Raw genomic sequence first — 26974 nt, forward strand, 5'->3', positions numbered from 1 at the left:
GGTAGTGTAGGGGGTTGTGCTGGTGGTAGTGTTTTAGGGTTTAGGGTAGTGCAGTGGTGTTCGGGTAGTTTAGGGGGTCGTGTTGGGGGTAGATTTAGGGTTTAGGGTAGTGCAGTGGTGTGCAGGTACTGTAGCGGTCGTGCTGGCGGTAGTGTTTTAGGGTATAGGGCAGAGCAGTGGTGTACGGGTAGTGTAGGGGGTCGTGCTGTGGGTGGTGTTTTATGGTTTAGGGCAGTGCATTGGTGTTCGGGAAGTGTAGGGGGTCATGCTGGGGGTGGTGTTTTAGGGTTTAGGGCAGTGCAGTGGTGTTCGGGCGGTGTAGGGAGTCCTGCTGGGGTGGTGTTTTAGGTTTTAGGGCAGTGCAGTGGTGTTCGGGCAGTGTATTGGGTCGTGCTGGGGTGGTGTTTCAGTGTTTAGGGCAGTGCAGTGGTGTTCGGGCAGTGTAGGGTGACGTGCAGGGGGTGGTGTTTCAGGGTTTAGGGCAATGCAGTGGGTCATGCAGGGGGTGTTGTGGAGTGGTGTTCAGGAAGTGTAGGGGGTCTTGCTGGGGGTCGTGTTTCAGGGTTTAGTGCAGTGCAGTGGTGTTCGGGCATGTAGGGGGTCTTGCTGGTTGATAATATTTAAGGGATTAGGGCAGTGCGGTGGTGTTCGGGAAGTGTAGGGGGTTGTGCTGGGTGGTGGTGTTTCAGGGTTTAGGGCAGTGCAGTGGTGTTCGGGCAGTGTAGGGGGTCGTGCTGGGGTGGTGTTTCAGGGTTTAGGACAGTGCAGTGGTGTTTGGTCAGTGTAGGGAGTCATGCGGGGGTTGGTATTTCAGTGTTTAGGGAGTGCAGTGGTGATCGGCAGTGTGGGGGGTCGAGCGGGAGTCGTGTTTCAGGGTTTAGGGGAGTGCAGTGGTGTTCGGGCAGTGTAGGAGCTTGTGATGGGGCTGGTTTTCAGGGTTTAGGGCAGTGCAGTGGTGTTCGGGCAGTGTAGGGTGTCTGGATGGGGCTGGTGTTTCAGGGTTTAGGGCAGTGCAGTTGTGTTCGGGCAGTGCAGGGGGTCGTGCTGGGGCTGGTGTTTCCGGGTTTAGGGCAGAGCAGTGGTGTTCGGGCAGGGTAGGGGGTCGTGCTGGTGCTGGTGTTTCAGGGATTAGGGCAGTGCAGTGTTTCTTCGGGCATTGTAGGGAGTCGTGCTGGGGGTCGTGTTTTAGGGTTTAGGGCAGTGCAGTGGTGTTCGGGCAGTGTAGGGGGTCATGCTGGGGTTGGTGTTTTAGGGTTTAGGGCAGTGCAGATATGTTCGGGCAGTGTAGGGTGTTGTGCTGGGGGTGGTGTTTCAGGGCTTAGGATAGTGCAGTGGTGTTTGGGCAGTGTAGGGGTTGTGCGGGGGTGTTTTAGGCTTTAGGGCAGTGTAGGGGCCGTGCGGGCAGTGGTGTTTTAGGGTTTAAGGCAGTGCAGTGGTGTTCGGGCAGTGTAGGGTGTCGTGCTGGGGGTGGTGTCTTAGGTTTTAGGGCAGTGCAGTGGTGTTCGGGCAGTGTATTGGGTAGTGTTACGGTGGTGTTTCAGTGTTTAGGGCAGTGCAATGGAGTTCGGGCAGTGTAGGGGGTCATGCTGGGGGTGGTGTTTCAGGGTTTAGGGCAGAGCAGTGGTGGTCAGGAAGTGCAGGGTGTCATGCAGGGGGTAATGTTTCAGGGTTTAGGGCAGTGCAGTGGGTCATGCAGGGGGTGTTGTTTCAAGGTTTATGGCAGTGCACTGGTGTTCAGGAAGAGTAGATGGTCTTGCTGGGGGTGGTGTTTCAGGGTTAAGGGCAGTGCAGTGGTATTCGGGCAGTTTAGGTGGTTGTGCTGGGGTAGTGTTTTAGGGTTTAGAGTAGTGCAGTGGTGTTTGGGTAGTGTAGGGGGTTGTGCTGGTGGTAGTGTTTTAGGGTTTAGGGTAGTGCAGTGGTGTTCGGGTAGTTTAGGGGGTCGTGTTGGGGGTAGATTTAGGGTTTAGGGTAGTGCAGTGGTGTGCAGGTACTGTAGCGGTCGTGCTGGCGGTAGTGTTTTAGGGTATAGGGCAGAGCAGTGGTGTACGGGTAGTGTAGGGGGTCGTGCTGTGGGTGGTGTTTTATGGTTTAGGGCAGTGCATTGGTGTTCGGGAAGTGTAGGGGGTCATGCTGGGGGTGGTGTTTTAGGGTTTAGGGCAGTGCAGTGGTGTTCGGGCGGTGTAGGGAGTCCTGCTGGGGTGGTGTTTTAGGTTTTAGGGCAGTGCAGTGGTGTTCGGGCAGTGTATTGGGTCGTGCTGGGGTGGTGTTTCAGTGTTTAGGGCAGTGCAGTGGTGTTCGGGCAGTGTAGGGTGATGTCACATGCAGGGGGTGGTGTTTCAGTGTTTAGGGCAGTGCAGTGGTGTTCGGGCAGTGTAGGGTGAAGTGCAGGGGGTGGTGTTTCAGGGTTTAGGGCAATGCAGTGGGTCATGCAGGTGGTGTTGTGGAGTGGTGTTCGGGAAGTGTAGGGGGTCTTGCTGGGGGTCGTGTTTCAGGGTTTAGTGCAGTGCAGTGGTGTTCGGGCATGTAGGGGGTCTTGCCGGTTGATAATATTTCAGGGATTAGGGCAGTGCGGTGGTGTTCGGGAAGTGTAGGGGGTTGTGCTGGGTGGAGGTGTTTCAGGGTTTAGGGCAGTGCAGTGGTGTTCGGGCAGTGTATTGGGTCGTGCTGGGGTGGTGTTTCAGTGTTTAGGGCAGTGCAGTGGTGTTCGGGCAGTGTAGGGTGATGTCACATGCAGGGGGTGGTGTTTCAGTGTTTAGGGCAGTGCAGTGGTGTTCGGGCAGTGTAGGGTGACGTGCAGGGGGTGGTGTTTCAGGGTTTAGGGCAATGCAGTGGGTCATGCAGGGGGTGTTGTGGAGTGGTGTTCAGGAAGTGTAGGGGGTCTTGCTGGGGGTCGTGTTTCAGGGTTTAGTGCAGTGCAGTGGTGTTCGGGCATGTAGGGGGTCTTGCTGGTTGATAATATTTAAGGGATTAGGGCAGTGCGGTGGTGTTCGGGAAGTGTAGGGGGTTGTGCTGGGTGGTGGTGTTTCAGGGTTTAGGGCAGTGCAGTGGTGTTCGGGCAGTGTAGGGGGTCGTGCTGGGGTGGTGTTTCAGGGTTTAGGACAGTGCAGTGGTGTTTGGGCAGTGTAGGGGGTCATGCGGGGGTTGGTATTTCAGTGTTTAGGGAGTGCAGTGGTGTTCGGCAGTGTGGGGGTCGAGCGGGAGTCGTGTTTCAGGGTTTAGGGGAGTGCAGTGGTGTTCGGGCAGTGTAGGAGCTTGTGATGGGGCTGGTTTTCAGGGTTTAGGGCAGTGCAGTGGTGTTCGGGCAGTGTAGGGTGTCTGGATGGGGCTGGTGTTTCAGGGTTTAGGGCAGTGCAGTTGTGTTCGGGCAGTGCAGGGGGTCGTGCTGGGGCTGGTGTTTCCGGGTTTAGGGCAGAGCAGTGGTGTTCGGGCAGGGTAGGGGGTCGTGCTGGTGCTGGTGTTTCAGGGATTAGGGCAGTGCAGTGTTTCTTCGGGCATTGTAGGGAGTCGTGCTGGGGGTCGTGTTTTAGGGTTTAGGGCAGTGCAGTGGTGTTCGGGCAGTGTAGGGGGTCATGCTGGGGTTGGTGTTTTAGGGTTTAGGGCAGTGCAGATATGTTCGGGCAGTGTAGGGTGTTGTGCTGGGGGTGGTGTTTCAGGGCTTAGGATAGTGCAGTGGTGTTTGGGCAGTGTAGGGGTTGTGCGGGGGGTGTTTCAGGCTTTAGGGCAGTGTAGGGGCCGTGCGGGCAGTGGTGTTTTAGGGTTTAAGGCAGTGCAGTGGTGTTCGGGCAGTGTAGGGTGTCGTGCTGGGGGTGGTGTCTTCGGTTTTAGGGCAGTGCAGTGGTGTTCGGGCAGTGTATTGGGTAGTGTTACGGTGGTGTTTCAGTGTTTAGGGCAGTGCAATGGAGTTCGGGCAGTGTAGGGGGTCATGCTGGGGGTGGTGTTTCAGGGTTGTGGAAATGTGGATTTTCCTGATCAGTTATGTCCCCTATCTTGGACCCCAACGGTTCTATATGCATGTTACAAGTACATGTATGTTCCCTCCAGTTCCAGTTTCTAAGACGCAAACATATGTGTGTCTACCGTCGACATGTTCTCTGTCAGATCCGCCATCGATGGGCTGGATATTCGATTCCTAAGTATGAAAGGCCACCGACTTTATATGGCTAAGTTACTACATTTTTACAGTTCAGGCAAGTAGGCCCGATTCTGTCCTCAAAGCCTTTCCCTGCTCTCTGTCTCTGACAGCTTCAGCTTGAGCTCGCATCTGTATCCATGAACTTTGTCCTACTCCCTGTGCAGCTAACGGTGCCTGCCTCGGCCAGTTTTCGCCTGCCTGCCAAGAAGCTGTATTTCACCTTCGAATTATCTATTTTGCTCTTCAGCCGATGCATTCCTGTCTAGTGATTTAGGTAAACATTTCCTTTAGCTCACAAGCAAAGGACTCAGCCTTTCCGTCCTCCTGCAAGTGATTCATAGCCCTGCTGCCATGGAAAGTTTTCTGCCTCTCGCATCTCATATAGACACTTAGGCGTTTGTGCACGCACACAGTCAGTATAGACTAGATTCTGTCCGAGAGTCCTTCCTTGTGGATAACATAGTTCTTTAAACATAGGATGTTAGATATGATTTGGGATTAGGTTGACTTGACCCCCCAGACTTCTCGTCTCCACATGTAGAGCTAAATGTCAAGTCCCTTCACCCCCTAGTTGCACGTCAATCACACGTCATGCTGCTGCGCGCGCATCCATGCCAAGTATTATCTTATAGATCCACCTATGTCTGATAATCCTAACCAATCATGTTTCTTTTTGCTCCTTATTACGCCTAGTTTCGATTACGTGTCACCATGTCACTTTTCTTATCAAATGTTACGCCTTCTACATTCGTTTCATTGTAATGCACTTATTATAAAAATGCATGTCTGTCAATAAAGTATTGTACTTCACTTCCTGAACCCTCGTGGTGACGGAACCTGAAGGCCGCGACTCGAGTCGGCCATTTTGAATGGAATAAAGCCCATTTAGAAAACCTCTTATACCACGGATTCTGCCTCTTGTTATTTTGAGCTATTTTACTTTATTTTAAGATTCCGTATGAAATTCAGTCCGGTAAAGAAGATTTTATTTACCACATAATGGCGCCCGAACAGGGACACTTTCTCATCTCACGCGCCGGCGGTGCGTTGCAGGCCCGGTCTCCTGCCACAGCTGGACGGACCATAAACGCGTACCAGCAGGATTTCCTGTAAGCTCCCTCCGGTCAAGCGGGGGCGACTGAGGCTGCGATCAACCCAGACGAGGCGGTGAGAAGTGCGAAGTATCCCGACCAGAGCCTAGCTGAGAGAGCAAGATCCGAGGTATACAGAGGCCCACCAGATATTTCGAAATCCCGATGTCCAGAGGGTCCGCTGTCCGCAGTCATCGAGTCCTGTCCATTCTCTGAGGCCTTCCGTTTCAAGGAGCTACTCGGTGAGTACCATCGCCGGGGAGGCGTGTTGACGCGCACATAGGTTGTGCCGGTCAAGACGGATTTGGGTACACAAATCCGGTCTGCACTGTTTAGCAGTGTATATGTACTGTTTAGCAGTATATCAAGTATTCCGAAGTATGCAGTTATTGTCAAGAATTCAGCGTGGTGATTAGTTAGGCAGACTGTCATCATTGTCGGTCATTGTTAAATGTTTAATGTTTAATGTTTTCAGAAATGTCTTGCATACTGTGGTATGAATGATTGTTCATTGTACACTGTTCATTATTGGGGTTTTTTCGTATTAAGTAAGTTCAAGAGTAAGTATCAGATCAGTTGTCAATATGCCGCTCTTCTCGAAGTTAAGACAGATTACTACCAGAAAAGGGGTGCTTGAAGAAGCAGTTCCTATTCCTCTTAGGGACACTCCAGGGCATTTTATGTACCATAAGCATGGCTTAGATGCCATATTTTTTCTTGATCTATGGGTAGATTATACCAAGGGATTGCCGGAAAGTCAAAGGTGGCCCGCAGCGGGAACCTGGGATGCAGAATGCATCATGAAAGTGGAGGAAGAGTTATGGAAAAGAAAGGTCAGACAATCACAGAAAGACGCTGTTGAGTTATGGCGTAAAGAATCTCATAGACGAACAGAAAAAGCACGTAGACAAGAAGAGAGGAGTAAAGAAAGTTCAAATAAAGTTCAAGAAAATCTATTAATTAAGGAAGGTATCCGAGTGAAATCAGAACAAGTAAATAGACAAAGAAATGCTCTTATGAATGGTATGTATCCCCTTCTAGCCGAAGGACTACCTAAGGCTGCTCCAGAGATGCCAAAAGACTTGCCACCCCCATTATTTCCAATTAAGGTACATCCAAAAGGGCATCCCAGAACCGCAGAAGATGTTTTTCTTTCCTCATATCTAGACGACGCAGCTCCCGAGTATGCTAACGCCGCACCACATAGACCGTCTGGCGGAGGGGTTCAACGTCAGGATCAGGTATCTGTACCCGTGCAACAGCAAGTCCCGACGCAAGCGTCGGCAAGCACATCTGTTTCCGCATCTGTCTCCGCAGTCGATTCTACAGGGGTGTCGACGCCCATAGTTGCTGTGTCACGTTCAACGAACCCATTCACACCCGACGCCCCAGATGGGGCCACGGGAGGTGCTAGCAGTACCTTTACACCACCCAGAATAAATAAACTTGTTTTTCAAGAGTCAGCGCATTCTCGTACACCTAAATTCGTAAGTGAACGTACGCTTAAAGAACTCCTTGTAAATTGTAGATATGACCTGGTGGTTGGTAAAGAGGATGAAATGGTCCTGGCATCATTACGTATCAGGCGAGCCGCAGAGTATTTAGCGAGGTTACCAGGGATGATTACGCATCTAGATAACATATATCATTTTGTTCAAACAGGACGAGATCCAGGATGTATTAACAGAGCTATGGAATTCCAGAAAGTAGAGATACAGGGGGAACTGTTACGTTTCCTCATAAACTGTGTGATCAGAAATCAAGACCGTCCGGGGGTAGACCCGAATGCAATGCTTATTCTTACAAGATGGAGTCAGAATATATCAGAAGGGAGACACGATAAGCAAAATTGTATAATAGCCATGTGCCGAAAAATCCGTAAAGAAATAGAGCGTATTCATGAAGAGAGATTGGGAACAGACGAGTTTGAGCAAGATGAAGTGTCCGAATCAGGGAATTCCGCAAGACAGTCAGAGACCATAGCCTATGTAGGCAGAGGAAGATCCTGTGAAAATACTAGATGTTTTTCTGATCCCATACACTCTGTATGTCCAAATAATAGCAGAACGTATGCGACGCCTGTAATAAATCTGAAGTCTCCTGAACATTCGTTTCAAGCCGCAGATAAAATACTACGAGAACGAAGGGGTTACCACCTCCTCGATTCCATGGATGAGCAAGAATTAGCCAGATCAGCCGTTCACTGGATTGACAGTCCTGAAAAATACGGTGATGAGACCGTAGCACACACGTTTTTTAATCTCAGTACAGATGAACAACGTTTAGCTGGAATCTATATGATTCAGCAACTCCTCATATTATATAAGAGCCAACATGCTGACCCTGGTCCTTTACCTGATATATTAACGGAACTACTCACAAACAGATGGGGAGGTTCTAGTAACAAGCTAATTAAAGAGATATTAGTGTCACGTAAGCAGTATGTCCTTTTTGTAAGTCCGGATTCTCTCTCGCTGCCCCGCAGAGAAAGAGCGCCGTACTATATGGATAGACAAAATCCCTTACGAGAAGTGCACCCAATAAAAGGCGAAGACAATGAGTTTCACCGTGTATTTGTTTACACACCCATATCAAAAATGGAATTATTAGAAATGAAGAAAGTAGTACCTAGTCATGATAAAGACCCAGCGGGTTTCCACCGAGAAATTAAAGACATGTTACTAATGGGAGAGTACACCTTTCCTGATATTATGACGATATTAAAGGTGCTTTTGCCTGCTGGCATTTATGAAAAACTGAAAGAAAAAGAGTGGGAAGTGGGTGACCAAAAGATAGACTGGACAGCATTAGCAGAGGAAGAAAGGGGCCGAACTGCAGGTTCAGGGCTCGGGGATAAAGTTAAACTGTTACCAGGTTTACTAGTACAGGTACTGCCACGTTTATTAACTACAAAAAAGGAAGATTGGGGTGCAATCACAGCCTGCAAACAAAAGCAAGATGAAGACACAAGCGATTATTATGCTCGATTTGAAAAATGTTTTGGTATAAATAGTGGTATAAAAGCAAGTAGTGACTCATATCCACATTTATTTGTGACAAAATTAGTGGAAAATGCATTGCCTCCAGTAAAGAATAGAATATTAAAATTCGAGAGTACCTGGCAAAGTAACACTCCGTCGCAAATGCTACAAATGTTACAGTATCATCACAATAGAATTAGGGATGAACAAGAACACGAGCATAGACGCATGAAGGATACAAAAATGAAAATGCTAGTTTCTCAGACAGTACCAGCAGATGGTCACAAAAAGGGTGTGACACATTCTGGTGATTCTGCAGTTCCTGTAAAGGGAACCTGCAATTACTGTAAACAACTGGGCCATTATGTACACGATTGTCCAGTCCTGAAACGTAATATAGCTACAGGTATTGCAAAGGAGAGACCACGATTAGTTAGACAAGATCAGAATGAACAAGGAGCTATGCAGCATGGACAGTCCATGCCAGTTCAACAACAGTCCATGCCAGCCTCACAGCAACCCATACAGTTTGTGCCAGCTGCACCACCGTTGCCTGCTACCGCCACACAAACCACAACACGACAAATGTATCAGACTGCACAGTATGAATACCCTGAGTATCAGCGTTACGCATGAACCAGCCTAGAGAGGGAAGTTGACTTACCGCTTATCGAGATTCCTGTAGATCAAGAAGGACCTTATGTACATAGTGAATTATTAGGTCAAGATAGAAAATTCTTACTCGATACAGGGGCAAGTCGAACAACCATAAAACGTAGTGAAGTTCCAGGGGCACCCCTCTCAGGCTCTCAAAATGTTTCCCTTGGTTTTTCAGGAAAACCTATTGTTAATGAAGTATCACAGCCTCTACCACTTACGATAGGACCTTTGACACGAACTACAGATTTATTGCTTACTAAATCATGCCCAGAAAATCTGTTAGGAATTAAAACTCTGAAAGCACTAGGAGCCATAATATGTTGTTCTCCGGAAGGAGTAAGGTTGTTTTTACGTGATTTTAAAGGTCACTATGTGTCTAGAGACATGGATCCCCGACTACAGACTTTACCAGTACATCTATGGGCACAAGGCCCTACGGATGTTGGCTGCATGAACATTACACCCTATCGAGTCACACTGAAAGCAGGAGTGGTACTACCACGAATGCGACAATACAAGTTACCGCATGATGCTGTAGTGGCTTTGCTGAAAATCATTGATGAGCTGATTGCCCAGGGAGTAGTTGTAGAAACAGACTCCAATGTATGTAATTCACCGATAATTCCGATTCTTAAACGAACTGATCCTACTGCCCCACCAGTGTACCGATTGGTTATTGATTTGCGTGAACTAAACAAGTGCATTGTACCACAATTCCCTGTGGTCCCTGATATATCATCATTGTTGACAGCAATTGATTCCGAAGCAACATTCTTTACTGTAATCGATCTCAAGAATGCCTTTTTCAGCGTCCCAATAGATCCGGAAAGCCAATACTTGTTCGGATTCAGTTTAAATGGGCGCAGCTTTAAATTCTCACGCGCTCCCCAAGGATTCACAGAAAGCCCCAGCATCTACAGCCAAGCACTGAAACGAGAACTTGACAGTATCCACATGCCAGTCAATACTGCACTGCTTCAATATGTCGATGATCTGCTGATCACAGCGAGAAGCGAGCCAGAATGTGAAAAAGCTTCTCTGACAGTTTTACATTTTCTAGCCGACAAGGGGCACAAGGTGTCTCCTTCTAAGCTGCAATTCTGTGTCCAGCGAGTTATTTATCTTGGTCACTCGCTGTCCAAGGAGGGAAGGCAGCTTACACCAGATCGCATCCAGTTAATTGCTAACATGTCAATACCCCAGACACAAAAGGAGGTGCGGGCTTTCATAGGCCTCACTTCATATTGTAGGCAGTGGATCCCTCAGTACGCATTTCTAGCAAAACCACTCATTCAGTTAACCACACAGGAGGCAGCCACATCGACTGTTCTCCCTTGGACTCAGGAACATACACAAGCTTTTGAAAGCCTAAAGGAAGCTTTATGTCAAGCACCTGTTTTAGCAACACCATGTTATAGCAAACATTTTACACTCTTTGTTACAGAACGCGAAGGTACTGCCTTGTCAGTACTCACTCAGGATCAAGCAGGATCACGCAAGCCATGTGCTTATTTTTCCAGTACATTAGATCCCGTAGCTCAGGCTTTGCCTGCATGCCTGAAATCAGTGGCAGCGACAGCTTTAGCAATCAGACAAAGCGATGCCATAGTGTTAGGACATCCATTGACAGTACAAGTACCACATGCAGTAGAGGTTCTTGTGAACCGAACACAAACACAACACTTGACCATAGCAAGACTTACCGGTTATGAACTGACATTGTTTCAACCACACATAGAGATCCGACGGTGTAATACATTGAATCCTGCTACACTATTACCTGTAATTGGAACAGACCCACTAGCTCATGATTGTGTTGAAATCATTGAAATAAAGACGAAACCTAGACAAGACTTGACAGACGTTCCATTGTTAGATCCAGACCTGACGTTGTATGTAGACGGATCGTGCATGAGAACAAGTACAGGAGATTTAGTGGCCGCGTATGCAGTCACAACAGACACTAAAGTTATTGAGACAAATTGTATAGATACTTTGTCAGCCCAAGCAGCAGAACTTATTGCTCTAACGCAAGCCTGTATTCAAGCCACAAATAAGAAAGTTAATGTATACACTGATTCACGTTATGCATTCGGAGTTGTACACGACTTCGGCGTGCTGTGGCGAGAGAGAGGTTATTTAACTTCCCATGGTGCCCACATTCAGCACGGACCCCTCATTCATGCTTTGTTAGACGCAATACATCTACCCACTGCTATATCGATTATGAAATGTAAAGCACACACGAAGGTTACTGATACCATTTCTCAAGGCAATGATTTAGCTGACAGAACAGCTAAACAGACTGCTCAGAATCGCACATTAGACATGACAAAGCCAATAGTTCAGACACCAACACAGTGTATGACAATTAAGGATCCCGCGCTTGACGTAATTGACATACAGACACATGCCACAGCAGAAGAAATAAAGAAGTGGACTGAACTAGGAGGGATCCAGACAGATCAAGGATGGATGACGAAGGAGAAATCTGTATGGTTTCTCCCTGATTCCATGGTTCAAGCCATTATAGCTACAGTTCACAGTCCAGCACATTTAGGAGAGAAGGCTATGCTAGACAGCATTCAGCACATTTGGTTCAACAAACATTTACGAGCAGCAGCTAAACAAAAAGTTCGTACCTGTATGATATGTTGTCAGTTTAATCCAGGAAAGGGTGTTCCCGTAGAGCAGGGTGGATTTCAGCCTCCTGACCATCCTTTTGAAGTCCTCCAGATGGATTATATTCAGATGGAACGTTGTCGAGGATTCAAATATGTTCTCGTAGTTGTCTGCGCTCTCTCCCGTTGGACAGAGGCGTATCCCGTATCAGATTACACTGCCCCGACTACTGCCAAGCAGCTAGTTCGAGAATTCTTCCCACGGTACGGTTTACCACGTGTTGTATATTCAGATAACGGCCAGCCTTTCTCATCCGAATTAATGAAACATGTCTCACTTTTGTTGGGATATCAGTGGAAATTCCACTGTGTCCGACACCCCGAGGCAGCAGGTCTCGTGGAACGACATAATCAACTTTTAAAAATCAGACTGTCTAAAATATGTCAGGAAAAAGGTGTGGACTGGATAGTAGCTTTACCAGTTGCGCTATTTTACATGAGGATGGTAGCACACTCTCGAACAGGGCTATCCCCTTATGAGGTGATCTTTGGTAGACCACCGAATATGTGGGGGACGCCTATACCCCGTAAAATAACTGATGTTGACTGTAATATGCTGACAGATTACCTGGCTTCCTTGATGTCTGCACTACAATCTTGTCGTTCACAGGTGGTCGCAGCTTTTCCCGACAACACCGAGGTGAAACCTCATGATGTAATTCCCGGCGATTATGTTCTCGTCAGGAATTTTGATCGGAAAACCCAACTGGAGCCAAGGTGGAGGCTTCCTAAGTTGGTCCTGCTGACGACCAGAACAGCTGTGAAGATCGAAGGGAGAAAAGGCTGGGTGCATTCCAGCCATATCAAGAAATTTCATGGACTTCCTCCTGACACAAACAGTACTCCCCGTGTGTCTTCCCCCATTGACTCAAAGCTACCCTTGGCTGAGGCCAGTAGCACCGAACTCTATAAGCAGAAACTCAGGTCCAGATCCAAACTGTCGGACGATTTGATTGTTTAAGTCCTCTCCAAGGTGAAGCGGTTGAATCTGTCCCGACATGTATCCCTTAGGTCTGAATGATGTAGAGTCCAGAATCATAATGAAACGACATGCTTATTGTAAATTACTGTGTAGCCACTGTATTGTGACTTTATTAATTTTGTTTTCCTTGAGTTTTTTAATAATTACTGCAAGCATATTGTTGCATATGTATTATCCTGTTTCTAAACGTGCTTTCAATATAACTGATGAACATTCTTTTAGTGACCTACCCCCACATGAGTTGTCCTATAGACTTGCGCTGCGCAACAACACCTTCATTAGTATGTTACATCATTCCCATCAGACTAGTAATGCCACCAATTGTTGGGTGTGTGGCCGACTCCCTCCCTATCAGAATAACAAAGGAGTTCTGCCTTTCTTTCCACATCCGTTCACACACAATGGCTCCTGTGGAGCATGGTTTAGTTTATTAAATTCCATAGACCCAGACACAGCAGTTTATCAACAACATTGGATATGGGGAAATCTGAATCTAGTTTTATTCAAAGTCTGTCACCCTAATAAGGAGGGTCACCCCAGTAGAACAGGAACTGACTTAGAAAATGAAGTGTATAAATTAGGTAATTTTACGCCTAATCTTATGATTTTGAATGTCAAAACCGAAGTTGAACTAATTCTGCCCACTATGTCAGTATTTCCAGTTAAGGGTGAATTATGTGTGAGAAAAGTTGGTTCCATACATATGGGCCATAGCCAATGCGTTACTACAGTAGAATATCGTGATCAAGGTAAATCTTCATTTAGAGCTTCTCGCCATTCTTACTTTATATGTGGTCAGACGGCATATATGCGTCTGCCTCTAGATTGGGATGGTACCTGTTACATAGCATTCCTTCTGCCACCTGTTTTCCTAGCTCCCCCTGATTATTATCGAAATGTTCATTTAGTACACAATAGAGAGCGAAGAGATCTCCCAGTTGTCGATTATACTGAGACGGCATGGGACAAGTATGTAGATTTCAATAAAGGTATCTTTCCCTATATAGGTACAATATCAAATAGTAAGCTGATACGCAGACTCACCAAGACTCTTGAAGCTGTAGTAAACGAGACTATAGCCGCCCTAGGCAATCTGACAGAGGAACAATCAGTGATGAGAATTGTTGTTCTCCAGAATCGTCTTGTTCTTGACGTCATCCTGGCCGATAGGGGCGGAGCTTGCAGGGTCATCGGATCCAGCTGCTGCATATTCATACCAGAAAATTCGCCATCTGTATATAAAGCTATAACACGCCTTCATAAGATTGTAAGCCAGATACACGAAAATCCAGGCACTTGGACGTGGTCCGGGTGGTTTTGGAGTGTGATATCAGCCTGGGGATGGAGAGTTCTATCCTTCCTAGGTATTGGCCTTCTTATGCTTTTCAGTTGTTGTTTATGCCTGCAATGTGGACCAGCGATTTGTGGTCTGTGTGCCACATCATGCATTCCATATCACAGTTCTCGTTCAAAATACCGGAAGAAGAAGGAAGAAGAAATGATGCTCCATGAGCAAATCGATGGAATGATGAAGATTGATATCTCTTGAAGGGCAAGTAGGGGACAAGGAGGGAATGTGGAAATGTGGATTTTCCTGATCAGTTATGTCCCCTATCTTGGACCCCAACGGTTCTATATGCATGTTACAAGTACATGTATGTTCCCTCCAGTTCCAGTTTCTAAGACGCAAACATATGTGTGTCTACCGTCGACATGTTCTCTGTCAGATCCGCCATCGATGGGCTGGATATTCGATTCCTAAGTATGAAAGGCCACCGACTTTATATGGCTAAGTTACTACATTTTTACAGTTCAGGCAAGTAGGCCCGATTCTGTCCTCAAAGCCTTTCCCTGCTCTCTGTCTCTGACAGCTTCAGCTTGAGCTCGCATCTGTATCCATGAACTTTGTCCTACTCCCTGTGCAGCTAACGGTGCCTGCCTCGGCCAGTTTTCGCCTGCCTGCCAAGAAGCTGTATTTCACCTTCGAATTATCTATTTTGCTCTTCAGCCGATGCATTCCTGTCTAGTGATTTAGGTAAACATTTCCTTTAGCTCACAAGCAAAGGACTCAGCCTTTCCGTCCTCCTGCAAGTGATTCATAGCCCTGCTGCCATGGAAAGTTTTCTGCCTCTCGCATCTCATATAGACACTTAGGCGTTTGTGCACGCACACAGTCAGTATAGACTAGATTCTGTCCGAGAGTCCTTCCTTGTGGATAACATAGTTCTTTAAACATAGGATGTTAGATATGATTTGGGATTAGGTTGACTTGACCCCCCAGACTTCTCGTCTCCACATGTAGAGCTAAATGTCAAGTCCCTTCACCCCCTAGTTGCACGTCAATCACACGTCATGCTGCTGCGCGCGCATCCATGCCAAGTATTATCTTATAGATCCACCTATGTCTGATAATCCTAACCAATCATGTTTCTTTTTGCTCCTTATTACGTCTAGTTTCGATTACGTGTCACCATGTCACTTTTCTTATCAAATGTTACGCCTTCTACATTCGTTTCATTGTAATGCACTTATTATAAAAATGCATGTCTGTCAATAAAGTATTGTACTTCACTTCCTGAACCCTCGTGGTGACGGAACCTGAAGGCCGCGACTCGAGTCGGCCATTTTGAATGGAATAAAGCCCATTTAGAAAACCTCTTATACCACGGATTCTGCCTCTTGTTATTTTGAGCTATTTTACTTTATTTTAAGATTCCGTATGAAATTCAGTCCGGTAAAGAAGATTTTATTTACCACAGTGGTCAGGAAGTGCAGGGTGTCATGCAGGGGGTAATGTTTCAGGGTTTAGGGCAGTGCAGTGGGTCATGCAGGGGGTGTTGTTTCAAGGTTTATGGCAGTGCACTGGTGTTCAGGAAGAGTAGATGGTCTTGCTGGGGGTGGTGTTTCAGGGTTAAGGGCAGTGCAGTGGTATTCGGGCATGTAGGGGGTCTTGCTGGGGGTTGGTGTTTCAGGGATTAGGGCAGTTCAGTGGTGTTCGGGCAGTGTAGGGGGTTGTGCTGGGTGGTGGTGTTTCAGGGTTTAGGGCAGTGCTGTGGTGTTCGGGCAGTGTAGGGTGTCATGTGGGGTGGTGTTTCAGGGTTTAGGGCAGTGCAGTAGTGTTTGGGCAGTGTAGGGGGTCATGCGGGGGTGGTATTTCTGGGTTTAGGGCAGTGCAGTGGTGTTCGGACAGTGTAGGGGGTCATGCGGGGTTGGTGTTTCAGGGTTTAGGGATTGCAGTGGTGTTCGGGCAGTGTGGGTGTTCGTGCATGGGGTGTTGTTTCAGGGTTTAGGGCAGTGCAGTGGTGTTCGGGAAGTGTAGGGGGTTTGCTGGGGGTAGAGTTTCAGGGTTTAGAGCAGTGTATTGGTGTTCGGGCATGTAGGGGTTCTTGCTGGTGGTTGGTGTTTCATGGATTGGGGCAGTGCAGTGTTGTTGGGCAGTGTAGGGGGTTGTGCTGGGTGGTGGTGTTTCAGGGTTTAGGGCAGTGCAGTGGTGTTCGGGCAGTGTAGGGGATTGTGCGGGCGGGGTGTTTCAGGCTTTAGGGCAGTGCAGTGGTGTTTGGGCAGTGTATGGGTCATGCGGGTGGTGGTGTTTTAGGGTTTAGGGCAGTGCAGTGGTGTTCGGGCAGTGTAGGGTGTCGTGCTGGGGGTGGTGTTTTCGGTTTTAGGGCAGTGCAGTGGTGTTCGGGCAGTGTATTGAGTCATGCTATGGTTGTGTTTCAGTGTTTAGGGCAGTGCAGTGGTGTTCAGGCAGAGCAGGGGGTCATGCTGGGGTGGTGTTTCAGGGTTTAGGGTAGTGCAGTGGTGGTCATGCAGTGTATTGGGTCATGCTGGGGGTGGTGTTTCAGGGTTTAAGGCAGAGCAGTGGTGGTTGGGCAGTGTAGGGTGTCGTGCAGGTGTAGTGATTCAGGGTTTAGGGCAGTGCAGTGGGTCATGCAGGGGGTGTTGTTTTAGAGTTTATGGCAGTACAGTGGTGTTCGGGAAGTGTAGAGGGTCTTGCTGGGGGTGGTGTTTCAGGGTTTAGGGCAGTGCAGTGGTGTTCGGGCATGCAGGGGGTCTTGCCGGGGGTTGGTGTTTCAGGGATTAGGGCAGTTCAGTGGTTTTCGGGCAATGTAGAGGGTTGTGCTGGGTGTTGGTGTTTCAGGGTTTAGGGCAGTGCAGTTGTGTTCGGGCAGTGCAGGGGGTCATGCTGGGGTGGTGTTTCAGGGTTTAGGGTAGTGCAGTGGTGGTCATGCAGTGTATTGGGTCATGCTGGGGGTGGTGTTTCAGGGTTTAAGGCAGAGCAGTGGTGGTCGGGCAGTGTAGGGTGTCGTGCAGGGGGTAGTGATTCAGGGTTTAGGGCAGTGCAGTGGGTCATGCAGGGGGTGTTGTTTCAGGGTTTATGGCAGTACAGTGGTGTTCGGGCATGCAGGGGGTCTTGCTGGGGGTTGGTGTTTCAGGGATTAGGGCAGTTCAGTGGTTTTCAGGCAGTGTAGGGGGTTGTGCTGGGTGTTGGTGTTTCAGGGTTTAGGGCAGTGCACTGGTGTTCGGGCAGTGTAGGGTGTCATGCGTGGTGGTGTTTCAGGGTTTAGGGCAGTGCAGTGGTGTTCGGTCTGTGTAGGGGGTCGTGCGGGCGTGGTGTTTCTGGGTTTAGGGCAGTGCAGTGGTGTTCGGACAGTGTAGGGGTCATGTGGGGTTGGTGTTTCAGGGTTTAGGGATTGCAGTGGTGTTCGGGCAGTGTGGGGGGTCATGCAGGGGCTGTTGTTTAAGGGTTTAGGGCAGTGCAGTGGTGTTCAGGAAGTGTAGGGGCTTTTGCTGAGGGTGGAGTTTCAGGGTTTAGGGCAGTGCAGTGGTGTTCGGGCATGTAGGGGGTCTTGCTGTGGGTTGGTGTTTCAGGGATTAGGGCAGTGCAGTGCTGAACGGGCAGTGTAGGCGGTCGTGAGGAGATGGTATTTCAGGGTTTAGGGCAGTGTGGTGGTGTTCGGGCAGTGTTGGGAGTCTTGCTGGGGGTGGTGATTCATAGTTTAGGGCAGTGGTGTTCAGGCAGTGTAGTGGGTCTTGCTGGGGGTGGTGTTTCAGGGTTTAGGGCAGTGCAGTGGTGTTCGGGCATGCAGGGGGTCTTGCTGGGGGTTGGTGTTTCAGGGATTAGGGCAGTTCAGTGGTTTTCAGGCAGTGTAGGGGGTTGTGCTGGGTGTTGGTGTTTCAGGGTTTAGGGCAGTGCACTGGTGTTCGGGCAGTGTAGGGTGTCATGCGTGGTGGTGTTTCAGGGTTTAGGGCAGTGCAGTGGTGTTCGAGCTGTGTAGGGGGTCGTGCGGGCGTGGTGTTTCTGGGTTTAGGGCAGTGCAGTGGTGTTCGGACAGTGTAGGGGTCATGTGGGGTTGGTGTTTCAGGGTTTAGGGATTGCAGTGGTGTTCGGGCAGTGTGGGGGGTCATGCAGGGGCTGTTGTTTCAGGGTTTAGGGCAGTGCAGTGGTGTTCAGGAAGTGTAGGGGCTTTTGCTGAGGGTGGAGTTTCAGGGTTTAGGGCAGTGCAGTGGTGTTTGGGCATGTAGGGGGTCTTGCTGTGGGTTGGTGTTTCAGGGTTTAGGGCAGTGCAGTGGTGTTCGGGCAGTGTAGGGGATTGTGCGGGCGGGGTGTTTCAGGCTTTAGGGCAGTGCAGTGGTGTTTGGGCAGTGTATGGGTCATGCGGGTGGTGGTGTTTTAGGGTTTAGGGCAGTGCAGTGGTGTTCGGGCAGTGTAGGGTGTCGTGCTGGGGGTGGTGTTTTCGGTTTTAGGGCAGTGCAGTGGTGTTCGGGCAGTGTATTGAGTCATGCTATGGTTGTGTTTCAGTGTTTAGGGCAGTGCAGTGGTGTTCAGGCAGAGCAGGGGGTCATGCTGGGGTGGTGTTTCAGGGTTTAGGGTAGTGCAGTGGTGGTCATGCAGTGTATTGGGTCATGCTGGGGGTGGTGTTTCAGGGTTTAAGGCAGAGCAGTGGTGGTTGGGCAGTGTAGGGTGTCGTGCAGGTGTAGTGATTCAGGGTTTAGGGCAGTGCAGTGGGTCATGCAGGGGGTGTTGTTTTAGAGTTTATGGCAGTACAGTGGTGTTCGGGAAGTGTAGAGGGTCTTGCTGGGGGTGGTGTTTCAGGGTTTAGGGCAGTGCAGTGGTGTTCGGGCATGCAGGGGGTCTTGCCGGGGGTTGGTGTTTCAGGGATTAGGGCAGTTCAGTGGTTTTCGGGCAATGTAGAGGGTTGTGCTGGGTGTTGGTGTTTCAGGGTTTAGGGCAGTGCAGTTGTGTTCGGGCAGTGCAGGGGGTCATGCTGGGGTGGTGTTTCAGGGTTTAGGGTAGTGCAGTGGTGGTCATGCAGTGTATTGGGTCATGCTGGGGGTGGTGTTTCAGGGTTTAAGGCAGAGCAGTGGTGGTCGGGCAGTGTAGGGTGTCGTGCAGGGGGTAGTGATTCAGGGTTTAGGGCAGTGCAGTGGGTCATGCAGGGGGTGTTGTTTCAGGGTTTATGGCAGTACAGTGGTGTTCGGGCATGCAGGGGGTCTTGCTGGGGGTTGGTGTTTCAGGGATTAGGGCAGTTCAGTGGTTTTCAGGCAGTGTAGGGGGTTGTGCTGGGTGTTGGTGTTTCAGGGTTTAGGGCAGTGCACTGGTGTTCGGGCAGTGTAGGGTGTCATGCGTGGTGGTGTTTCAGGGTTTAGGGCAGTGCAGTGGTGTTCGGTCTGTGTAGGGGGTCGTGCGGGCGTGGTGTTTCTGGGTTTAGGGCAGTGCAGTGGTGTTCGGACAGTGTAGGGGTCATGTGGGGTTGGTGTTTCAGGGTTTAGGGATTGCAGTGGTGTTCGGGCAGTGTGGGGGGTCATGCAGGGGCTGTTGTTTAAGGGTTTAGGGCAGTGCAGTGGTGTTCAGGAAGTGTAGGGGCTTTTGCTGAGGGTGGAGTTTCAGGGTTTAGGGCAGTGCAGTGGTGTTCGGGCATGTAGGGGGTCTTGCTGTGGGTTGGTGTTTCAGGGATTAGGGCAGTGCAGTGCTGAACGGGCAGTGTAGGCGGTCGTGAGGAGATGGTATTTCAGGGTTTAGGGCAGTGTGGTGGTGTTCGGGCAGTGTTGGGAGTCTTGCTGGGGGTGGTGATTCATAGTTTAGGGCAGTGGTGTTCAGGCAGTGTAGTGGGTCTTGCTGGGGGTGGTGTTTCAGGGTTTAGGGCAGTGCAGTGGTGTTCGGGCATGCAGGGGGTCTTGCTGGGGGTTGGTGTTTCAGGGATTAGGGCAGTTCAGTGGTTTTCAGGCAGTGTAGGGGGTTGTGCTGGGTGTTGGTGTTTCAGGGTTTAGGGCAGTGCACTGGTGTTCGGGCAGTGTAGGGTGTCATGCGTGGTGGTGTTTCAGGGTTTAGGGCAGTGCAGTGGTGTTCGAGCTGTGTAGGGGGTCGTGCGGGCGTGGTGTTTCTGGGTTTAGGGCAGTGCAGTGGTGTTCGGACAGTGTAGGGGTCATGTGGGGTTGGTGTTTCAGGGTTTAGGGATTGCAGTGGTGTTCGGGCAGTGTGGGGGGTCATGCAGGGGCTGTTGTTTCAGGGTTTAGGGCAGTGCAGTGGTGTTCAGGAAGTGTAGGGGCTTTTGCTGAGGGTGGAGTTTCAGGGTTTAGGGCAGTGCAGTGGTGTTTGGGCATGTAGGGGGTCTTGCTGTGGGTTGGTGTTTCAGGGATTAGGGCAGTGCAGTGCTGAACGGGCAGTGTAGGCGGTCATGAGGGGATGGTATTTCAGGGTTTAGGGCAGTGTGGTGGTGTTCGGGCAGTGTTGGGAGTCTTGCTGGGGGTGGTGATTCATAGTTTAGGGCAGTGGTGTTCAGGCAGTGTAGTGGGTCTTGCTGGGGTGGTGTTTCAGGGTTTAGGGCAGTGCAGTGGTGTTCGGGCATGCAGGGGGTCTTGCTGGGGGTTGGTGTTTCAGGGATTAGGGCAGTTCAGTGGTTTTCAGGCAGTGTAGGGGGTTGTGCTGGGTGTTGGTGTTTCAGGGTTTAGGGCAGTGCACTGGTGTTCGGGCAGTGTAGGGTGTCATGCGTGGTGGTGTTTCAGGGTTTAGGGCAGTGCAGTGGTGTTTGGGCTGTGTAGGGGGTCGTGCGGGCGTGGTGTTTCTGGGTTTAGGGCAGTGCAGTGGTGTTCGGACAGTGTAGGGGTCATGTGGGGTTGGTGTTTCAGGGTTTAGGGATTGCAGTGGTGTTCGGGCAGTGTGGGGGGTCATGCAGGGGCTGTTGTTTCAGGGTTTAGGGCAGTGCAGTGGTGTTCAGGAAGTGTAGGGGCTTTTGCTGAGGGTGGAGTTTCAGGGTTTAGGGCAGTGCAGTGGTGTTCGGGAATGTAGGGGGTCTTGCTGTGGGTTGGTGTTTCAGGGATTAGGGCAGTGCAGTGCTGAACGGGCAGTGTAGGCGGTCATGAGGGGATGGTATTTCAGGGTTTAGGGCAGTGTCGTGGTGTTCGGGCAGTGTTGGGAGTCTTGCTGGGGGTGGTGATTCATAGTTTAGGGCAGTGGTGTTCAGGCAGTGTAGTGGGTCTTGCTGGGGGTGGTGTTTCAGGGTTTAGGGCAGTGCAGTGGTCTTTGGGCAGTGTAGGGTGTCATGCTGGGGGTGGCGTTTCAGGGTTTAGGGCAGTGCAGTGGTGTTCGGGCATTGTAGGGTGTCGTGCTGGGGCTGGCGTTTCAGGATTTAGGACAGTGCAGATGTGTTTGGGCATGTAGGGGGCCTTGCTGGGGGTTAGTGTTTCAGGGATTAGGGCAGTGCATTGGTGTTCGGACAGTGTAGGGGGTTGTGGTGGGTGGTGGTGTTTCAGGGTTTAGGGAAGCGCAGTGATGTTCGGGCAGTGTAGGGAGTCGTTCGGGGGGTGTTTCAGGCTTTAGGGCAGTGCAGTGGTGTTCGGGCAGTGGAGGGGTGGTGCGGACTGTGGTGTTTTAGGGTTTAGGGCAGTGCAGTGGTGTTCGGGCAGTGTAGGGTGTCGTGCTGGGGGTGGTGTTTTAGGTTTTAGGGCAGTGCAGTTGTGTTCGGGCAGTGTATTGGGTTGTGCTGCTGTGGAGTTTCAGTGTTTAGGGCAGAGCACTGGTATTTTGGCATGTAGGGGGTCTTGCTGGCTGTAGGTATTTCAGGGATTAGGGCAGTGCTGTGGTGTTTGGGTAGTGTAGGGGGTTGTGTGGGTGGTGGTGTTTCAAGGTTTAGGGCAGTGCAGTGGTGTTCGGGCAGTGTAGGGGGTCATGCGGGGGTGTTTCAGGATTTAGGGCAGTGCAGTGGTGTTAGGGCAGTGTAGGGGTTGTGCGGGTGGTGGTGTTTTAGGGTTTTGGGTAGTGCAATGGTGTTCGGGCAGTGTAGGGTGTCGTGCTGGGGGTGGTGTTTTAGGTTTTAGGGCAGTGCAGTGGTGTTCGGGCAGTGTAGTGGGTCATGCTGGGGGTGGTGTTTCAGGGTTTAGGGCAGAGCAGTGTTGGTTGGACAGTGTAGGGGGTCGTGCAGGGGTTGATGTTTTCAGGTTTAGGGCAGTGCAGTGGGTCATGCAGGGGGTGTTGTTTTAAGGTTTATGGCAGTGCAGTGGTGTTTGGGAAGTGTAGAGGGTCTTGCTGGGGGTGGTGTTTCAGGGTTTAGGGCAGTGGTGTTCGGGCATGTAGGTGGTCTTGCTGGGGGTTGGCGTTTCAGGGATTAAGGCAGTTCAGTGGTGTTCCGGCAGTGTAGGGGGTTGTGCTGGGGGTTGTGCTGGGTGGTGGTGTTTCAGGGTTTAGGGCAGTGCAGTGGTGTTCGGGCAGTGAAGGGTGTCGTGCGGGGTGGTGTTTTAGGGTTTAGGGCAGTGCAGTGGTGTTCGGGCTGTGTAGGGGATCATGCGGGGGTGGTGTTTCTGGGTTTAGGGATTGCAGTGGTGTTCGGGAAGTGTAGGGGGTTCTGTTGGGGGTGGAGTTTCTGGGTTTATTGCACTGCAGTGGTGTTCGGGCATGTAGGAGGTCTTGCTGGGCGTTGGTGTTTCAGGGATTTGGGCAGTGCCGTGGTGAACGGGCAGTGTAGGCAGTCGTGAGGGGATGGTATTTCAGGGTTTAGGGCAGTGTGGTGGTGTTCGGGCAGTGTTGGGAATCTTGCTGGGGGTGGTGATTCATAGTTTAGGGCAGTGGTGTTCAGGCAGTGTAGTGGGTCTTGCTGGGGGTGGTGTTTCAGAGTTTAGGGCAGTGCAGTGGTATTTGGGCAGTGTAGGGTGTCATGCTGGGGGTGGTGTTTCAGGGTTTAGGGCAGTGCAGTGGTGTTCGGGCATTTTAGGGTGTCGTGCTGGGGCTGGCGTTTCAGGATTTAGGACAGAGTAGACGTGTTTGGCCATGTAGGGGGTCTTGCTGGGGGTTGGTGTTTCAGGGATTAGGGCAGTGCATTGGTGTTCGGGCAGTGTAAGGGGGTTGTGGTGGGTGGTGGTGTTTCAGGGTTTAGGAAAGCGCAGTGGTGTTCGGGCAGTGTAGGGAGTCATTCGGGGGGTGTTTCAGGCTTTAGGGCAGTGCAGTGGTGTTCGGGCAGTGGAGGGGTCGTGCTGGCTGTGGTGTTTTAGGGTTTAGGGCAGTGCAGTGGTGTTCGGGCAGTGTAGGGTGTCTTGCTGGGGGTGGTGTTTTAGGTTTTAGGGCAGTGCAGTTGTGTTCGGGCAGTGTATTGGGTCGTGCTGCTGTGGTGTTTCAGTGTTTAGGGCAGAGCACTGGTGTTTTGGCATGTAGGGGGTCTTGCTGGCTGTAGGTATTTCAGGGGTTAGGGCAGTGCAGTGGTGTTCGGGTAGTGTAGGGGGTTGTGCTGGGTGGTGGTGTTTCAAGGTTTAGGGCAGTGCAGTGGTGTTCGGGCAGTGTAGGGGGTCATGCGGGGGGGTGTTTCAGGATTTAGGGCAGTGCAGTGGTGTTAGGGCAGTGTAGGGGTTCTGCGGGTGGTGGTGTTTTAGGGTTTTGGGTAGTGCAATGGTGTTCGGGCAGTGTAGGGTGTCGTGCTGGGGGTGGTGTTTTAGGTTGTAGGGCAGTGCAGTGGTGTTCGGGCAGTGTAGTGGGTCATGCTGGGGGTGGTGTTTCAGTGTTTAGGGCAGAGCAGTGTTGGTCGGACAGTGTAGGGGGTCGTGCAGGGGTTGATGTTTTCAGGTTTAGGGCAGTGCAGTGGGTCATGCAGGGGGTGTTGTTTTAGGGTTTATGGCAGTGCAGTTGTGTTTGGGAAGTGTAGAGGGTCTTGCTGGGGGTGGTGTTTCAGGGTTTAGGGCAGTGCAGAGGTGTTCGGGCATGTAGGGGGTCTTGCTAGGGTTGGTGTTTCAGGGATTAGGGCAGTTCAGTGGTGTTCCGGCAGTGTAGGGGGTTGTGCTGGGTGGTGGTTTTTCAGGGTTTAGGGCAGTGCAGTGGTGTTCGGGCAGTGAAGGGTGTCGTGCGGGGTGGTGTTTTAGGGTTTAGGGCAGTGCAGTGGTGTTCGGGCTGTGTAGGGGGTCATGCGGGGGTTGTGTTTCTGGGTTTAGGGAAGTGCAGTGGTGTTCGGACAATGTAGGGGGTCATGTGAGGTTGGTGTTTCAGGGTTTAGGGATTGCAGTGGTGTTAGTGCAGTGTGGGGGGTCGTGCAGGGGCTGTTGTTTCAGGGTTTAGGGCAGTGCAGTGGTGTTCGGGAAGTGAAGGGGTTCTGTTCGGGGGGGAGTTTCAGGGTTTATGGCACTGCAGTGGTGTTCGGGCATGTAGGAGGTCTTGCTGTGTGTTGGTGTTTCAGGGATTTGGGCAGTGCAGTGGCAAACGGGCAGTGTAGGGGGTTGTGCTGGGTGGTGGTGTTTCAGGGTTTAGGGCAGTGCAGTGGTGTTTGGGCAGTGTAGGGGTCATGAGGGGTGGTGTTTCAGGGTTAAGGGCAGTGCAGTGGTGTTCGGGCAGTGAGGGGGCCGTGCGTTTGGTGTTTCAGGCTTTAGGGCAGTGCAGTGGTGTTCGGGCAGTGTAGGGGTCGTGCGGGCTGTGGTGTTTTAGGGTTTAGGGCAGTGCAGTGGTGTTCGGGCAGTGTAGGGTGTCGTGCTGGGGGTGGTGTTTAAGGTTTTAGGGCAGTGCAGGTGTGTTTGGGCAGTGTATTGGGTTGTGCTGCTGTGGTGTTTCAGTGTTTAGGGCAGTGCACTGGTGTTTTGGCATGTAGGGGGTCTTCCTGGCGGTTGGTGTTTCAGGGATTAGGGCAGTGCAGTGGGGTTCGGGCAGTGTAGGGGGTCATGCGGGGGTGGTGTTTCTGGGTTTAGGGCAGTGCAGTGGTGTCCGGACAGTGTAGGGGGTCATGCGGGGGATGGTGTTTCAGGGTTTAGGGATTGCAGTGGTGTTCGGGCAGTGTGGGGGTTCGTGCATGGGGTGTTGTTTCAGGGTTTAGGGCAGTGCAGTGGTGTTCGGGAAGTGTAGGGGGTTGCTGGGGTGGAGTTTCAGGGTTTAGAGCAGTGTATTGTTGTTCGGTCATGTAGGGGGTCTTGCTGGGGGTTGGTGTTTCAGGGATTGGGGCAGTGCAGTGTTGTTGGGCAGTGTAGGGGATTGTGCTGGGTGGTGGTGTTTCAGGGTTTAGGGCAGTGCAGTGGTGTTCGGGCAGTGAAGGGTGTCGTGCGGGGTGGTGTTTTAGGGTTTAGGGCAGTGCAGTGGTGTTCGGGCTGTGTAGGGAGTCATGCGGGGGTGGTGTTTCTGGGTTTAGGGAAGTGCAGTGGTGTTCGGACAATGTAGGGGGTCATGCGGGGTTGGTGTTTCAGGGTTTAGGGATTGCAGTGGTGTTCGTGCAGTGTGGGGGGTCGTGCAGGGGCGGTTGTTTCAGGGTTTAGGGCAGTGCAGTGGTGTTCGGGAAGTGTAGGGGGTTCTGTTCGGGGTGGAGTTTCAGGGTTTATGGCACTGCAGTGGTGTTCGGGCATGTAGGAGGTCTTGCTGGGTGTCGGTGTTTCAGGGATTTGGGCAGTGCAGCGGCAAACGGGCAGTGTAGGGGGTTGTGCTGGGTGGTGGTGTTTCAGGGTTTAGGGCAGTGCAGTGGTGTTTGGGCAGTGTAGGGGTCATGAGGGGTGGTGTTTCAGGGTTAAGGGCAGTGCAGTGGTGTTCGGGCAGTGTAGGGGGCCGTGCGTTTGGTGTTTCAGGCTTTAGGGCAGTGCAGTGGTGTTCGGGCAGTGTAGGGGTCGCGCGGGCTGTGGTGTTTTAGGGTTTAGGGCAGTGCAGTGGTGTTCGGGCAGTGTAGGGTGTCGTGCTGGGGGTGGTGTTTAAGGTTTTCGGGCAGTGCAGGTGTGTTTGGGCAGTGTATTGGGTTGTGCTGCTGTGGTGTTTCAGTGTTTAGGGCAGTGCACTGGTGTTTTGGCATGTAGGGGGTCTTCCTGGCGGTTGGTATTTCAGGGATTAGGGCAGTGCAGTGGGGTTCGGGCAGTGTAGGGGGTCATGCGGGGGTGGTGTTTCTGGGTTTAGGGCAGTGCAGTGGTGTCCGGACAGTGTAGGGGGTCATGCGGGGGCTGGTGTTTCAGGGTTTAGGGATTGCAGTGGTGTTCGGGCAGTGTGGGGGTTCGTGCATGGGGTGTTGTTTCAGGGTTTAGGGCAGTGCAGTGGTGTTCGGGAAGTGTAGGGGGGTTGCTGGGGTAGAGTGTCAGGGTTTAGAGCAGTGTATTGGTGTTCGGGCATGTAGGGGGTCTTGCTGGGGGTTGGTGTTTCAGGGATTGGGGCAGTGCAGTGTTGTTGGGCAGTGTAGGGGATTGTGCTGGGTGGTGGTGTTTCAGGGTTTAGGGCAGTGCAGTGGTGTTCGGGCAGTGTAGGGGATTGTGTGGGGGGTGTTTCAGGCTTTAGGGCAGTTCAGTGGTGTTTGGGCAGTGTATGGGTCATGCGGGTGGTGGTGTTTTAGGGTTTAGGGCAGTGCAGTGGTGTTCGGGCAGTGTAGGGTGTCGTGCTTGGGGTGGTGTTTTGGGTTTTAGGGCAGTGCAGTGGTGTTCGGGCAGTGTATTGAGTCATGCTATGGTGGTGTTTCAGTGTTTAGGGCAGTGCAGTGGTGTTCGGGCAGTGCAGGGTGTCATGCTGGGGTGGTGTTTCAGGGTTTAGGGTAATGCAGTGGTGGTCATGCAGTGTATTGGGTCATGCTGGGGGTGGTGTTTCAGGGTTTAAGGCAGAGCAGTGGTGGTCGGGCAGTGTAGGGTGTCGTGCAGGGGGTAGTGATTCATGGTTTCGGGCAGTGCAGTGGGTCATGCAGGGGGTGTTGTTTCAGGGTTTATGGCAGTATAGTGGTGTTCGGGAAGTGTAGAGGGTCTTGCTGGGGGTGGTGTTTCAGGGTTTAGGGCAGTGCAGTGGTGTTCGGGCATGCAGGGGGTCTTGTTGGGTGTGGGTGTTTCAGGGATTAGGGCAGTTCAGTGGTTTTCGGGCAGTGTAGGGGGTTGTGCTGGGTGTTAGTGTTTCAGGGTTTAGGGCAGTGCAGTGGTGTTCGGGCAGTGCAGGGGGTCATGCTGGGGTGGTGTTTCAGGGTTTAGGGTAGTGCAGTGGTGGTCATGCAGTGTATTGGGTCATGCTGGGGGTGGTGTTTCAGGGTTTAAGGCAG

Source organism: Triturus cristatus, chromosome 6 (genome assembly GCF_964204655.1).
Source record: "Triturus cristatus chromosome 6, aTriCri1.1, whole genome shotgun sequence".
Taxonomy (NCBI): domain Eukaryota; kingdom Metazoa; phylum Chordata; class Amphibia; order Caudata; family Salamandridae; genus Triturus; species Triturus cristatus.